Source organism: Hylobates moloch, unplaced genomic scaffold (assembly GCF_009828535.3).
Source record: "Hylobates moloch isolate HMO894 unplaced genomic scaffold, HMol_V3 SCAFFOLD_3, whole genome shotgun sequence".
Taxonomy (NCBI): Eukaryota; Metazoa; Chordata; class Mammalia; order Primates; family Hylobatidae; genus Hylobates; species Hylobates moloch.
The window spans coordinates 125,686,611-125,703,214 of record NW_026652278.1 but is presented as its reverse complement, the minus strand read 5'-3'; positions in this window follow the sequence as shown (position 1 = coordinate 125,703,214).

The window sequence follows — 16,604 nt, the reverse complement described above, 5'->3', positions numbered from 1 at the left end:
ACTTGTTCAAATATGAATGAAATAAACAGCCCAAATCAGTTATCTGAGAAATGCTGATGTATGGAATAAAAGTGTATTATTTTGTTATGATAATGCTTTCCTTGTATTTCTATCAAGATAAAAACAAAGTACACTTCACTGATTGGATTAACATGTCTCTGGCTTTTGATAATGACAGGAGACAGACAAATTCCTAAGTAGACAAGAATGGGTCCCCAGTGAAACTCGACCTTCGAGCCAAGGGTATTAAGCCTGAAAACTGAGGTGCCAGTTCCAGATACAGTCCATGACTTGAGTGAGAACTTCCATTGCCATCTTACTCACTCTCTCTAGATTGGTTCCTTCTGAATGATGCCCTTGTAACCAATCAAATGGTGCTTTTTCCAACACCACCTATGGAACAATCAGCACACACTCCCTTATTCTAAGCCCTGAAAAACCCTGGACTCAGCCTCACAAACAACTTTTGGGTACCCTCTTGATTCTGAGAGCTGAGATCTTTCTTTCTGTTACCTAATAAAATTCTACTCTGCCTTACTCATTCAGTGTCCATGTACCTTATTCCTCTTAGTCACAGGACAAGAACCCAAAACTCACCAAACTGCAGGAGCAAAAGATCTGTAATACTCCTGCTTGCTGAGCTGCTGGCGGTGGTAGTAAAAGAGCTGAAATATTTCCTATTGCTTGTCAAACAACAAGAGAGAAGAAGCTGCTGGGCGCCATTTTTTCTCTTTCTCCAAACTAAGGTAGTGAAAAAGCCATATCATTTGTATTTGATAATTATTATTTCATAATAATTTCTTACATAGAAAACAATCATTAAAAATCACTGTATTGAATTTTTTATTCAAATTGCATCTTTTATTCACTTTATATTTTTATTATATGGACATTAGACATGAGAATGTATAAACTTGAAATATAGATATTCTCATTATACTATTTTGCTAATAAATTTAGTATGTTAATAAATGATACACAAAGCCAAAATAAACCCAAAACGAAAAGTATCAGAATTTTGTTCAACATGAGTAAATACAATATACATGTATATTTTACTAATTTTATTATCCAAATATAAAAGCATTTGTTTAATACAAAACAAATCCACAACTATATATTAATATCTTATAAAAGGATAGATACTGACTTGTCCGTAACTGGATGTATAAATATCAAATTACCACTGCCATATTCAACACATAGTGAGGTGAGCGTTTAGAACCATTTTTAAAATATTTTTTTCACTATTCAGTTTAAGCTTTCAAGATTAAATGTTATCAAATGTCTAATAGCAGGGATATGCTTGTTTGATATAGTAGGTGTAATGAATATTTATTATAGGCCTCAAGAATTATATTGTCTGTGAAATTCTAGAAAAACATGTTATTTATTTTATATAAACATTTTAGAGAGTACTAGGAATCTTCTTTTCATCAATATTAGTGTAATTTTCTAGCAAGTCTCAGAGACCAAATGAAAAACTTTATTGTGGCCCTTATGTACTTTTCTCCCATGACCTTTAGAGACCTCTCTGATTATTAGCATAACATTTTCTCACCTCTTAGTTCCCATTTACCCTTGAATAGCCTCATTTACATTTGACTTACTCACTCAGCGATACTGAAGAGCTTCATAGAAAGAAAATAGACTGTATAGGGACAGAAAAACTAAGCAATAGTTCTAGATTTGTCTGTGTGTGGGAAAAGGGGTTTAATATCGCTATTTTCATTCATATCAACATCCTTCTGAGGCTTACCACTTTTCTTTTATTCACCGTTCATGTTAGCCTAGATTTCTTGTAGTTTTTATTTCCCAATCTTTTTCTTTTCCAAATAGGAGTGAAGTCTGTAATTAGTTTTATTCGGTTTCCTTTCTTTCTAAATCTTTTGTTACATTCAAACGGTATTTATTTATTGTTATAAATAACAGAATATCATTGGAATCATTTTGCTAACATCTTAAACTGACTGTCAGATAGGCTCATCAAGTCACCAGAGTGTAGTATCATTTTCAATAACAAAAATTGCAATTACTTTTGCACCAACCTATAATTAAATACTAATTACACTCAAGAAAGACCAAGCAATTTACTTATTTGGGTCTGCAAACACTTGAAGGTACTATAGAAAGTTACATCATTGATGTTGGAATCATTTCAGATAACTTCAGACTGCCTCTTGGCAGTTATTTCATGTTTTGTCCTTCACAAAAGTTTTAATTAGGTGTATGAAAGTTGGTTCACAAATCATAAACAAGGAAAAAGAAGTCAGCATGACTTTTTACACAAATTAGGGCAGAATGATTCAGATTGGAAAAGGAAATAAATAACTAAAAGATGCGTTTTAGATTAAAGATAATTTTAATGTAACTGAATTGAGATGTGCAAATATACTTTGAAAACTATCTGATGAAAACAGATCTAAAGGCAAATCCTGAATAACAGCAGGGTCCCAAGTATAATAGAAAAGTCAATGAGAAAAATAATTATAACCGTAAATCCACTAGTTTATAGTAGGTTTAAAGAAACATTTCTTTCACATAAAAAGACTGAACTGTTTTTTTTTTTTTTTTAACCTGGTAGACAATGGCTTAGAGAAAGCTCATTAAGCTGTTTTATTTTTTTCTGTGTCCGTGCCTCAGTTGGATGACAATTTAATTATGAATATGATGATTTATGACATCAATAGATACATATTAAAAGTAAATTTGTGTCTTTTAAAGTGTAATTTGTAAAATTGATTGATTTGATGGCGGGTGATAAATACACAGAGATTATTTAATAGATGTGTTTACCTATTGAAAATCCAAGTAAAGATTGTATTTCATGTGCTAGAAAATAGATAAGTATAGGAAATAATGATAAGGAAGTTAGTATTTTGCCTACCACAATTGTTCAGTTGAACTTCTTTCTTTCTTTCTTTTGCAAAGGTATTGCTAGCTTGTGTCAACTGATTCTGATGGTCAAATATTTTTTATAAATACCTTCAGGAGAATTTCATAGTGATCTTAAAAACTACAAAGAAAAAGGTACTATAACAAGTTTTTAAAATAAGTAAGTCTTGAATTCTGATATGACGTGGCATCCAAATCTTACACTATTTCAGCCTTTGACTGAGTGGTTACCTTAGGGATTAAGGCATATGATCTTTTCAAAATAAAATCAATTGTCATCAGAATATCTGTTTTGCATATTTCTTTTAGAACATTTCAGTTGTCATGAGTAAAATACACCGGTGAAATGTATAAATAATAAAAGTAGAGACATTAAAATCCAAGCCTTTCTATTTTCATAGTGGTAAAAAGCAGAAATCACTATAAAATAGAAATTTAGCCATGTCTGTAAAATTCCAGGAAAGCAACTAAAGTTGCTTTAAAAAGTTTCATTTATTTATCATAATTATTAAAAACGTTTGAAGTTTTTCCTATAATTTAGGTGATGAATACATATTTGTTCTCATAAACTCTAACGGGCTTAGAACCGACTTATGGGGATTGCTTTTTTTCCTTACAGTTGATTTTATTTAGTTTTTTTTTTTATCTCATTTAAAACACTAGAGGATGGAAAGACATGAGGAAATTATGCCTGGGAATGTGTTTGTTTAGAAATAAAAATATAATCAATAACTTTAGATGTGGTGATCTTAACACATTGTGACATAATAAGTAATATATATTTGGTCCTTTCCCCCATTTCTTGACACAGACCTCCTAAAACTTTCGTAATTTTCTGAGTAATGGGGATAATAAGTGCATCTTACACAAAGGTCCTAAATCCCTTGGAGCTTCCTGTGTGATAGGAATGTCTTTTGTCCTAATGAGGTAACTCCTGGTGGGCTCTTAGATAACTCAAGATGGGGGTTAGACACTAGAAGGACCAAGCCTTTCATAGTAGCAGGAGGCAGACAAATCTTAGGCAGACAGAGGCAGGTCCCCAGTGAAACCACACCTTCAAGCCAAAAACAGCCTGAAGCCTGAAAGCCCAGGCTGCTGGTTCCAGATGAAACTCACGACCAAGAGTGAAAATTTATATTTCTGTTTGCCCACTCTTTCCTGACTGGTTATTTCTGAATAATGCTTTTCAACCAATTGAATGTTACATTTTCCAGTGCTTCCTATGGCCGGCACCTCCCCCATTCTCTGGCTATAAAAACCTCAGACTTAGCCATATTTTGGGGAAGCTACCCGACTTTTGGTAGGGGATGCCCAACTCAGGTCCACCTCTCACTGAGATCTGATTCATCACTCAATAAAACTCTTCATCTTGCTCACCTGCCAGATGTCAGTTTAACCTAATTCCTCTTGAATGTGGGACAAGAACTCAGGCCCCTCCAAACAGCAAGTGTGAACAGAACTATATCCCTGTACCACTCCCCTCTCGCTGGCTGAGCAATGGGAGATTGAGCCACTGGGCACCACGTACCCTCATTTATAATGCTGCAGATGGCAGGACTGAAAGAGCTGTTAACACTCTGTAACACCTGCTTTGGGGCTTCAGAGTGGCTGGAATCCTGGAGGTTTTCAGGCTTAGAACTTTTAGCCCCAGCACCATTCTCCAGGGAGGAGTGATAGCCTGAAGATTGAATTGATAATCCATCATACTTATGTGATAAAGCCATCATAAAAATCCCAAAGCATGGGATTTGGAAAGCTTCTGTACTGGTGAATGCATCTCCATGATGCATAGTGGCATATCCCAACTACACAAGAACAGAAGCTCCTGTGTTTGGGAATTTTGGACCTCCTGTTATGTACCTTTTCATCTGGATGTCATTTATATCTTTTTATAATGTCCTTTATGACAAACTGGCAAACATAAGTAAAGTGTTTCCCTGAGTTTTATGAGCTATTATAGTAAATTATCAAAAATGAGGAGGGGATTGTTGAAAACCCCAACTTATAGCCAAGTCTGAAAAAAGTGTCAGTATCCTAGTCAACCACTGCTAGTGACTAGAATCTGAAGTGGGAGAAGTAATGTGGCACTATGGAATCTGCACTGACTCTGGGTGGTTAGTGGCAGAATTGAACTAAATTGTAGGACACCAGTTGGTATCCACAGAAAGAAAATTGGAGAATTGCTTGGTGCAGAAAACTCACACATTAAAAGTATTGAAAATAGATAAACAGTTTTAATGTACACATTCTTCAAGTTTGAAAGTTAAGGTTATCTGTTTTCAAGTGGTCTTACTCATGACTGTGTTTTCAATAGTTCTTTAAAAATAAGTGAAGACCTGGCAGGAGGGTGCATCATTAAAAACAATAATGGATGATATTTTTAAGAACTGTTAAAAATGTAAAAACATCCCAGGAAAATATACATGCAAAATAATACGTATACATGTTTTTTTCTCCTTTATAAACAAGAAATCTGGTAGCATTATTTAAAATTCAGATGAACTAAAGTAATTTTATTTTAAAATGCAATAAATGGAAAGATTATAGCCTTGGTTACATCTTATGTAAACAATAAAATAAAGAGGAATAGAAGAATTAAAGGATGAAAAGAGCACACTGAGTATTCTCCAGGATAAACCAAAGTTAGGGTACAAAGAAAGTTTTAATACATTTTTACATTTTTAAATTAAAAATTTTAAAATATTAAAATTATACAAATTATCTTTTCTGATCACAATGAAATGAAACTAGTAGTTAATATTAGAAGAGGAATTAAAACATTCATAAATATGTGGAAATTAAACAACACTCTCTTAAATATCCAATGGGCCAAAAAGAAAGCACAATAAAAATTAGAAAATTTTTATTGAGACAAATGAAAATTTAAAATTACATATGAAAATTTATGAAATGCAATTAAGAAGGAAAGTAGTGCCTATAAATACTTACATTGAAAAAGAAGAAGGATCTCATCAAAAATCAAACTTTTACCTGAAGAAACTAGATAAAGAACAAACTAAATATGAAGATAGTAGAAGAAAAAAATAATAAAGTTTAGAACAGAGAGAAATAATCTAGAGAAGAGAAAAACAATAAAGAAAAATCAATAGCATCAAGAATTGGTTCTTTGAAAAGACATGGAGAAACTTTTAGTTAGATTGTCTAAGAATAAAAGAGAGAAGACAAAAGTAATTAAAATCAGAAATGAAAGTGGTAATACTACCACTAATCATACAGATATAAAAAGGATTATATGATATTACTACAAACAATCAAGCAGCAAGAAACCATATAGCCTACATGAAATGATGAAATTCCTAGAAACACACAAACTAACAATATAAAATCATGAAGAAATAGAAAACCTGAATAGACCTATAACTAGTAAAGGAGAATTGATCAGTAATCAAAAATTTCTCAACAAAGAAAACTCAGGACAAGATTGCTTCACTGGTGCATTCTACCAAACATTTGAAGAAAAAATAATGTCAGTCCTCAAACTCTGAAAATATTGAAGAACAGGAATACTTTTTAATGCCTTCTGTGTAGTCACCATTACCCTGATATCAAAGCTAGACAAAACACTACAAGAGAAGAAAACCATTGACCAATAGCCTGGATGAATATCAATGCAAAAATTCTTAAATAATACTAGCAAAGGGAATTCAATAGCACATTAAAAGAATTATACACCATGACCAAGTGGGATTTTTTCCTAGTATGCAAGGATGGTTCAAAATATGAGAATTGATCAATGTAATACATAACATTAACAGAATGAAGGGAAAAACACATAATCATCCAAATGCATAGAAAGCATTTGGCAAAATTCAACACTCTTTTATGACAAACACATTCAACAAACTAGGAATAGAAGGAAACTATCTCAATATAATATAGAATGTTCAAAAAATCCACACTTAACATACTCAATGGCGAAAAACTGAAAGCTTTTCTTCTGAGACTAGGAACAAGAGAATAATACATGCTTTTGCAGCTTTTATTCAACACAGTACTGGAAAACTTAGCCAGAGCAATTAGGAAAGAAAAAGAAATGAAAGGCATGCAAATTGGAAAGCAAGAAGGAAATATACCTTTGTTCATAAATGATAGCACCTTCTATGTAGAAAACTCTAAATATTCCACAAGAAAGCTAAAAACTAATAAAGTTCAACAAAGTTTCAGGATACAATAAACAACATATAAAATCAATTGTGTTTGTATACGCTGAAAAATTAGAAAACAATAGCTAAGCAAACAGCTTCATTTACAATAACATTAAAAAGAAAATGATACTTACATACTTAGCCAAGGAGGTAAAACAATTGCCCCCTGAAAACTACAAAATGTTGCTGAAAGTTATTAAAGCAGACACAAATAAATAGAAAGACATTTCATGTTTATGGATGGCAAGAATTCTTTGTTAAGATCTCAACATTGTTCAGTGATGTACAGATTAAATGCTATCCCTACCAAAATCCCAATGGTGTTATTTTTGTAGAAAATTAATAATTCATTGTAAAATTCACATGGAATTTCAAAAACACCACAAATACCCAATACAGTTCTGAAAGCTGTTTAATATCATTGAAGCTTTGAAAAATATAAATAAGAACCACAATGACATTCCACTTCACACCTATTACAATGAATATTATCAACAACAGAAAAAAGGATGTGAAGAAATTTGAACCCGTGTACATTTCTGGTGAGAATGTAAAATAGTGCAACTGCTGTGGAACACAATGGCAGTTCCTCAAAAAATTAAAAATGAAATTGTCATGTGATTTTGCAATTCTACTTTTGGACATACAGCCAAAAGAATTGAAAGCAGAAATTTGAACAGATACTTGTACATTGATGATTATAGCAGCATTAGTCACAATAGCTCAATGTGAAAGGAACTAAATGTCCATTGATGAATAAACAAAATGTAATATATACATGTACAATGGAATATTATTCAGCTTTAAAAAGGGATGATATTCTTATTCATGCCACAACATGGAAGAATCTTAAAAATATTCTAAGTAAAATAAATCAGATAAAAAAGGACAAATACTGTATGATTTCACTTATATTAGGTACATAAAGCAGTCAAACTCAAAGACAAAAAGTAAAAATGGTCGTTGTCAGGAGCTGTGGAAAGGGGAGAATGGAGAGTTACATTGTTTAATGTGTACTGAGTTTCAGTTTTGCAAGACAAAAAGAGTTATGAAGATGGATGGTGGTAATGGTTACAGAATAATGTGAATGAACTTAATGTCAGTGAAATGTATAATTTAAGATGGTTAAAGAAGTACGTTATGCAGATTTTACCACACTAAAATTATTTTTAAAAAGAAAGAAAAGGGATATAATGAAGATAAAGTAAAATTATAATTTGTGAAGAAGAAGAGAGAGACCAGTGAATGGAGCTACAAAATGAAAAAGCAAAATGAAATTGAAGAGGGGACAAACGTTAGGAGAAAGCATGAGTTAGAATTCATATAGAAACAAATTACAGAGAAAAAAAAGAACAGTGGTTTAAATAAACATTTTCCCCCAGTTGTTAAAGTCCAGAGGTTATTACTAATTTCTAAGACTAATAAATTATGTCATAGCACACTCAGGCACCCAAGCTCCTTCCAGCTTTCAGCTTTAGCATCTCTATGTGTGGCTGTACGACTCAGCGTCCAAGATGAGTTCCAGAAATTACACATTCCAAGCAGCAGTACCAATAAATGGAAGAAGAAAGGGACAACGTGCCCCAAATATCACTTCAGGATATTTCTCAGAAGGGCCACGCAACTTCCACTTACACCGATTTGGTTGAAACTTAAACACACGGATATATCTATCTACAAAAGATACTGGGGAAGGTACTTTTTTATTCTAGTTGATCATGTGCTTACCTAAAATTTTTATTACTTTGGAAAAAAGGAAAAGCTTTATAAATTACCCAGGCCGTGGTATTCTGTTATAGAAACATAAAAGATACAAAAGCAAGTATATGCTATGCAATACATGGGTAATTCTTATAAAAAATTTATAAAACACACTAAAGTTTTAAAAAACTAAACCTATTTATTATTAATCTGAAATTCAAAATTTACTGAGTGTTCTTTATTTTATCTGGCAACCCAATCTATACTTTTTCAATTCATAATTGTTTGTTTATATTATTATTTATAGATTGTCTGTCTTTCCTACTAAACTGTAAATTTCCTGAGGACTAGATCAATATAATATTTCTTGGGTAAGCTAAACTTAGTAAATATTTATTGAATAAATAAAATAAAGCTGCACCTCTGTTTGCCACTTTATTTATTTATTTATTTATTTTTTTGAGACGGAGTCTCGCTCTGTCGCCCAGGCTGGAGAGCGGTGGCATGATCTCTGCTCACTGCAAGCTCTGCCGCCCAGGCTCACGCCATTCTCCTGCCTCAGCCTCCCGAGTAGCTGGGACTACAGGCACCTGCCACCACGTCCGGCTAATTTTTTGTATTTTTAGCAGAGACAGGGTTTCACTATGTTAGCCAGGATGGTCTCGATCTCCTGACCTCATGATCCTCCCACTTCGGCCTCCCAAAGTGCTGGGATTACAGGCGTGAGCCACCGCGCCCAGCCTGTTTGCCACTTTTTGACATTGCTCAGATTTTAGACAATCTAAGACAATATAACAAAATAAAATAAAAAATACTGGAGTTGATATTCATAATCTATAAGAGAAAAATACAACTGAAAATGACCTTATTTATGTAGCAAACCAAGGCATTCAAAAATATTCAAAATTTAATATATCACTTGCATTGATTACTGAGAAAATCACAGTTAAAATATATTGGATGTTTAGTCATCTTTTAATTTACTTCAACTTACTCACTTCCCCAGTTCCTTGATTTTCAAATAAAATGCACTCAAATACTTCTCTTAAGGATTTCAAATGTAAAATGGTCACACTTTTCCCTCAAAGGCTTTCCTCTATTTCCTGTTTCTACTAGGTGTCTTCTGTAGTAAGATATTGAAAAGTGTTTCCACAAAATTTTGGTGAGGAGCATTTTAGTAAAGTTTGATTAGTTTTATTTTACTAAGCAAAGGTTATTTAAAAATAATAACTCAATATACTAAATGGAATAATAGCAATGTACATGAACTGAATTTTTCTTTTCAGGCTATAAATTGAACCACCTCATTAAATTCTACTTCATATTATATAAATGTCAATGAAAATTACACAGGGCTATCAACTTTTTATCTTTGCCAATTTTTATGTTTTCTATTAATTTTATTTCAATTTACTTTATGCCAATAAAATAAAATTCAACCTTAGTAGAAATCTACAGTATGCTCATGTATTAGAAGAAAATTATTACAAAGATATGCCTTTATCTTAATTTTGTGTATTAACATAAGTTCTCTAAAACTCCAAATGAGTATTTATTAATATTGAAAAATATCTTAAAAATCTATGTGAAACAACAAATAAGAAACAATGACAAAGCAATTTAAACAAGAGAATAATTAACATACTGGCACAATATGATTTACCAAATAATTGTAAAGGTGTAATAATAATAAACTTTTATAGGTACAGAATAGATAGATTAATGGAATCAAACAGAAATCTCAGAAAGCAATGTTGGTACTTATATGAAACAAAGAAAACATGTTATCATCTATGACATTTTTTAGAAAAATAGTTATAAGAGCAATAACGATTTATATTTTCTAGTAGGCCCTGCGTGCTTCCCTTGACTAACACAGAAGTAATATTGAGTGTCTAGAAAATGTCATTAGGCTGATGAGTGACGTTCTATAAAGAATCATAAAGTTTTGTGTTGGGGATCAAGAGCACAGGAGGGTGGGGAATATGAGAGAGATAGCTCAGTATCTTCTTTGAGTGGAAACACTTAAGAGTGAGGGGCTGAATAACTAGGATGCTTAATGAGGTTCCGTGATTAAAAGGATAAATCTTAAGGAGATTTAGGGTAAAGCTAGTCATTCTTCATCAAGCTTTCTGGTTTTGATGACTGTATCTTTGAAAACAATATAAAAATTGGGTCATGAGGACACCAAAGTTCAAGTTATATTATGTTATTTAAAATATAATTATTTAAACAGGCATTTTTTCAAATAGTTGCAGAAAATTAAGTGTTTCTCAGGTTGTTCAAGACACTGGGTAATTTTGAGGAAAAAATGTGTATTCAAAATTTGGTGTAACACCATCAACAAACACAAATCCCAGAAAAGTTGGAAAGTTAAATAAGGAATATAAAGATACAAAGCCAGAAGTAAACATAAGTGAATACTTAAGAGTTGTAATATAAGAATTTTTTTCCTGAGCATCAGCAAAACATATAAGGTGGGTATAGAAGTGACTGATATATTCAACTAACTAAAAATTTTAAATGGTAGTTGTATTAGTTCGTTTGTGTTGCCATAAAAAACCTCTTCAGCCTGGGTAATTTACAAAGAAAAGAGATTTGTTTGAATCACACTTCTTTTTTTTTTTTTTTTTTTATACTTTAGGGTTTTAGGGTACATGTGCACAATGTGCAGGTTTGTTACATATGTATCCATGTGCCATGTTGATTTCCTGCACCCATTAACTCGTCATTTAGCATTAGGTGTATCTCCTAATGCTGTCCCTCCCCCCTCCCCCCACCCCACAACAGTCCCCGGAGTGTGATATTCCCCTTCCTGTGTCCATGAGTTCTCATTGTTCAATTCCCACCTATGAGTGAGAACATGCGGTGTTTGGTTTTTTGTCCTTGCAATAGTTTACTGAGAATGATGTTTTCCAGTTTCATCCATGTCCCTACAAAGGACATGAACTCATCATTTTTTATGGCTGCATAGTATTCCATGGTGTATATGTGCCACATTTTCTTAATCCAGTCTATCGTTGCTGGACATTTGGGTTGGTTCCAACTCTTTGCTATTGTGAATAGTGCCGCAATAAACATACCTGTGCATGTGTCTTTATAGCAGCATGATTTATACTCCTTTGGGTATATACCCAGTAATAGGATGGCTGGGTCAAATGGTATTTCTAGTTCGAGATCCCTGAGGAATCGCCACACTGATTTCCACAATGGTTGAACTAGTTCACAGTCCCACCAACAGTGTAAAAGTGTTCCTATTTCTCCACATCCTCTCCAGCACCTGTTGTTTCCTGATTTTTTAATGATGGCCATTCTAACTGGTGTGAGATGGTATCTCACTGTGGTTTTGATTTGCATTTCTCTGATGGCCAGTGATGATGAGCATTTTTTCCTGTGTCTGTTGGCTGCATAAATGTCTTCTTTTGAGAAGTTTCTGTTCATATCCTTTGCCCACTTTTTGATGGGGTTGTTTGATTTTTTTCATGTAAATTTGTTTAAGTTCTTTGTAGATTCTGGATATTAGCCCTTTGTCAGATGCGTAGATTGCAAAAATTTTCTCCCATTCTGTAGGTTGCCTGTTCACTCTGATGATAGTTTCTTTTGCTGTGCAGAAGCTCTTTAGTTTAATGAGATCCCATTTGTCGATTTTGGCTTTTGTTGCCATTGCTTTTGGTGTTTTAGACATGAAGTCCTTGCCCACGCCTAATCAATAGCTTACCAACCAAAAAGAGTCCAGGACCTGATGGATTCACAGCTGAATTCTACCAGAGGTACAAGGAGGAACTGGTACCATTCCTTCTGAAACTATTCCAATCGATAGAAAAAGAGGGAATCCTCCCTAACACATTTTATGAGGCCAGCATCGTCCTGATACCAAAACCTGGCAGAGACATAAACAAAAAAGAGAATTTCAGACCAATATCCTTGATGAACATTGATGCAAAAATCCTCAATAAAATACTGGCAAACCGAATCCAGCAGCACATCAAAAAGCTTATACACCATGATCAAGTGGGCTTCATCCCTGGGATGCAAGGCTGGTTCAACATATGCAAATCAATAAATGTAATCCAGCATATAAACAGAACCAAAGACAAAAACCACATGATTATCTCAATAGATGCAGAAAAGGCCTTTGACAAAATTCAACAACCCTTCATGCTAAAAACTCTCAATAAATTAGGTATTGATGGGACGTATCTCAAAATAATAAGAGCTATCTATGACAAACCCACAGCTAATATCATACTGAATGGGCAAAAACTGGAAGCATTCCCTCTGAAAACTGGCACAAGACAGGGATGCCCTCTCTCACTGCTCCTATTCAACATAGTGCTGGAAGTTCTGGCCAGAGCAATCAGGCAGGAGAAGGAAATAAAGGGTATTCAATTAGGAAAAGAGGAAGTCAAATTGTCCCTGTTTGCAGATGACATGATTGTATATCTAGAAAACCCCATTGTCTCAGCCCAAAATCTCCTTAAGCTGATTAGCAACTTCAGCAAAGTCTCAGGATACAAAATTAATGTACAAAAATCACAAGCATTCTTGTACACCAATCACAGACAAACAGAGAGCCAAATCATGAGTGAACTTCCATTCACAATTGCTTCAAAGAGAATAAAATACCTAGGAATCCAACTTACAAGGGATGTGAAGGACCTCTTCAAGGAGAACTACAAACCACTGCTCAATGAAATCAAAGAGGATACAAACAAATGGAAGAACATTCCATGCTCATGGGTTGGAAGAATCAATATCGTGAAAATGGCCATACTGCCCAAGGTAATTTATAGATTCAATGCCATCCCCATCAAGCTACCAATGACTTTCTTCACAGAATTGGAAAAAACTACTTTAAAGTTCATATGGAACCAAAAAAGAGCCCGCATCGCCAAGTCAATCCTAAGCCAAAAGAACAAAGCTGGAGGCATCACGCTACCTGACTTTAAACTATACTACAAGGCTACAGTAACCAAAACAGCGTGGTACTGGTACCACAACAGAGACATAGATCAATGGAACAGAACAGAGCCCTCAGAAATGATGCCGCATAGCTACAACTATCTGATCTTTGACAAACCTGACAAAAACAAGAAATGAGGAAAGGATTCCCTATTTAATAAATGGTGCTGGGAAAACTGGCTAGCCATATGTAGAAAGCTGCAACTGGATCCCTTCCTTACACCTTATACAAAAATTAATTCAAGATGGATTAAAGACTTATATGTTAGACCTAAAACCATTAAAATCCTACAAGAACACCTAGGCAATACCATTCAGGACATAGGTGTGAATCACACCTCTGCAGACTGTACAAGCTGCATGGTGTTAGCATCTGCTTCTGGTGAGGGCCTCAGGAAGCTTACAATCATGGTGGAAGGTCAAGGGGAAGGAGACATATGATATGAAAGAGACATAGCAAGAAAGAGAAGGAGGAGGTGCAAGACTCTTAAATAACCAGATCTCATGTAAACTCATAGAGTGAGAACTCACTCATTACTGTGAAATAAACACCAAGCCACTCATGAAAGATCCTCCCACATGATCCAAACACCTTCCACTACGCCTACTACCAACACTGGAAGTCACATTTCAATATGAGATTTGAAGGGGACAAAACATCCAAGTGATTATCAGTGGTATTAAAAATACATGAATTCCAAAACTGAAGACAAATAGCACACTGGAGACCATAGTTTAGAACATATAAATCTGACATTAAATAAGTAACAAATAATCTCAATATATTGAACAACAAACAAGACTATATACCCTAATACTAAATTTGGCCTGAGAAAAAATACAAATAACCATTATACATACAACCTTTTGGTAAACAAAAATAAGTCAGTTTAAGAAAGAAAGAAATAATCAAAAGATAAAAGTTAGAAAAGATGGAATGTTTACAACTCTGAGCATTCTGTGTTAACACGTGTTAACATCGAATGTTATCTGACCGTGCTCTTTATGACTAAGATAAGTTTGAGAAACTAGTATTATATTTTGTACATTCTTGTTGTCAAACTGCAGTTACAATTGCCAATTATGTTATATCCAGGAGCACAAAGTGTTTCTCACACGTTGTTTCTTCTAGTGAATAAATGTCTATATATGTGCCCTGAGAAAAGATGAATACACACACACACACACACACACACACACACACACACACACACACATACCTTTATCAGTGTGTTGTTTATTATAGTGAAATCTTGGAAGCATCCTAAATTTTCTAGAACAGGTAAATTGTAATTTTTTATATGCATGAGACGAGAGGTTTCACTAGCCTGGAATCTTTGTTAACATCTGGTCATGACTTCTTTAACCAAACTAGAAAAATTGAAATTAACAGGTTACATTTGGAGTGCATATTATGCCTTCTCTTCCACCAGTGTTTCTTACTTCTAACCATACCATGTTTTTCTAATACAATTTAGTTTTCCCTATGCCTCAGTTTACCTCAAAGCAATATTTTCCCAGCTTCTTGAAACTTCTGTGTCTCTAAATCTCACAGTTTCAGTTAAATCTTATGTGTTGACGTTTGGGTAACTGAAAGGCCCATTACAGAGTTTTATCTGAAAGAAATTGCCTATTCTTAACAATAAATTAATCGCCATGCTTTATAAGAAAATGCTGAAAACTTTAATACTGCCACATCTTCATCTCATTTCTACAGTGTTTATTGATATTTCAGAACCCTAAGAATTGTATTTTTTTTACCCAAAATCCTATCTATACATACTATGTGCTTTCTGCTACCAAATAATCTTGGAGATGATAGTGGTTTATTGTCCTCACAAAATCTGGATATAAGCATACCTTTAATGATATATACTGAGTTAATATTTTCCCAACTGAAAATCTCTTCATTTCTAATATTCAGCATCACTCTTAGATCTGAGATAGATGTCTTGCCCTTAACCTTGTACTTAAAATTTTCTTCTCTCTTTCTCTCTCTCCCCCCCCTCTCTCTCTCACACACACACACACACACACACACACACACACACACACACACAAAATTTAAAAAGCACAGGACTTCAGGACTTCTGCTTTTCTACAACATGTAAAGAGGATGGATGTTACCACTCCCAACCTTACAACAAGAGAAAAGCTAAAAAAAATAAAAATCAATGACATTTCTTAGAACTACCAGAAAATTCAAGTCACAGGAAAGACCAGTACCCTGGAAACTGGAGATACAAACAGTTCTAGAGAGACAGAGCTGAGGTCAGCTTACATGGAGCAGAAACCAGTGGAACCATGAAGTGACAGAAAAGTTTGAATAGTAATTCTGATGAATTGTTGGAGATAAGTGTAGACTAGAATAAAATAAATACCTGGGAACCACAGTCTTGTTTGTGTGTGGTGTTGGGGGCTGGATAGGGAAAGGAACTTTTGTGGAGTTTTTGCTTCAGGAACCATACCAGGTCCTCAGAGTAAAAAGCCAAGCAATATACCCCAATATTTTTGGCAGGGTCAGGGGAACATAACCACTTTGAAATATGGCAAGTTTTCTCCATAACAAAGACCTACTCTGCAGGAAGAAAATCTCTATCAGAGCCTTATGGATCTGAGAAAACAGCACTTAGCCAATATCATCCCTATAGCCTTCCTGTTTCATCTGGCAGTTAAAAACACTTGTAAGGGTAACAGGTCTTCTAAAAGACTGTGAGTTAAACAAATGATTATAAAACACTTGCCCTCCCCATACCACCACATCAACAGGGCTCCAGTGTTGTAACAATGGATTTGCAAGGTGCAGACTGCACTAAAGGAGTTCTAAAGAAAACTCAAAGAAAACAGGGGAGAAAAAATACCTAAGATACAAGAGAAAAC